At 34.6% G+C, this 1,516-nt stretch overlaps 1 non-coding gene across 1 annotated transcript; it reads left to right on the forward strand.

Moving 5' to 3' along the window:
- The first annotated feature begins 988 nt into the window (after positions 1-988).
- Positions 989-1,062, forward strand: Trnat-agu (transfer RNA threonine (anticodon AGU)). Its single transcript has one exon. It is a non-coding gene; the product is annotated as a tRNA-Thr (tRNA).
- The last annotated feature ends 454 nt before the right edge of the window (positions 1,063-1,516 follow it).

Raw genomic sequence — 1,516 nt, forward strand, 5'->3', positions numbered from 1 at the left:
TATAGTTAATAACTTCTGCGACTCTACAAAATTATTGATCTCGTTTTACATTCCTATTTTAAAAATTAAAAGCTGTTTCGGAAAGGTAGTGGCCCTTTAATGAGGAGTGGCAAACGGCTTCACCTTTTGGGTATACCACAATCAAATTAAAATTAAAATCTCCTCGGCGGCTATAAAAAGTCTATCTTTTCGGGACGTTGTACATCTATATATGGATTTCGCCGTTACTATTCAAACATTTACAACTGTGGACTTTTTATTGCTGGCCAATGAGATTGCAGCTGAAGCCTCGCTCATGCATATTATATCGGTCACACCGTCAGGATGAATTTTAATAAGCTGCTGTTCAAGGTGTTTGTCATAATGGGGCTTATATCGTCTTAATGACGGCACTTTGTATACTTTGTATATTTGTAAGATGATTTTGAAAGGAAAATTATCGCTCTTTCCAACGGTAATAACAGTTTTTATGACGATGTACTAGAAATGTGTTTTTATAGCAGCTAAAGGTAGGCGGGTTAGAAATTTGGAGCCTAAGTCTTGCCACCCTTCTCGTATATAGTACCATGTAGAGTATGATTTTTATCTTTTTTTTTATCTAGACCTCTAAAACGTCTAAAATGGTCTTAGGACACTCTGGTGGGTCCATGATTATATAATCTGTAACTAATTCTCATATCGCTGTGTTCTCGTATATATGGTATTGTAATACATGTAGGTAGGATCGTATCTATTTTTATCTAGGCCCCAAAACGCGTTATGACATAATCTGTTATGGACACTCTGGTGAGTCAAAATTAAAATAAAATGTAACTAATTCTCAAATCCCTGTGATCCTACATAGAAAAATAGAAAAGTATGTTGTCTGGTAGCAAGGTCAGAGGACACTCGGACAACCGAAACCCGAAATTATGGGTTCGAATCTGTACATCGCAAACGTTGTTTTCCTTGCGATATCCTATCAGCTAACGTGAAGGTAATTTATACAGGCTCCATAGCTCAGTTGGTTAGAGCGCCAGTCTAGTAAACTGGAGGTCGAGGGTTCGACTCCCTCTGGAGCCTTTTATTTTGTTTTAATTTCCAAACCACATACACTTGACATATATATATGTATGATAATAGATTAATGTATATTTACTTGAAATCGCGCATGCATTTCACAGCGACTGTTATTTATTGACAATTCAAAGATGACAGATCGTTGCTATTTTTTTTAAAATAAAATACTACATTTGATCAAGATCAAAGCATAAGACTACCATTTCAAATATTCACAAATACATATCATGAAACTTTTGTGGGAAGTGTGTTTTATACAGTTTTATGTAAATTTCCAGACCGCTAGTTTTTAATTTATTCATACGAACGTCATACCTTATTCCGTTTCATGAAAAATGTTAACAGCATTTATAGGAATTGTAGGATTTCCTTTCTTAAAGAAAGAAAGAAAGAAAGAAAGAAAGAAGAAAGAAAGAAAGAAAGAAAGAAAGAAAGAAAGAAAGAAAGAAAGAGAAAG

This window comes from Argopecten irradians, chromosome 2, assembly GCF_041381155.1.
Source record: "Argopecten irradians isolate NY chromosome 2, Ai_NY, whole genome shotgun sequence".
Lineage (NCBI taxonomy): Eukaryota > Metazoa > Mollusca > Bivalvia > Pectinida > Pectinidae > Argopecten > Argopecten irradians.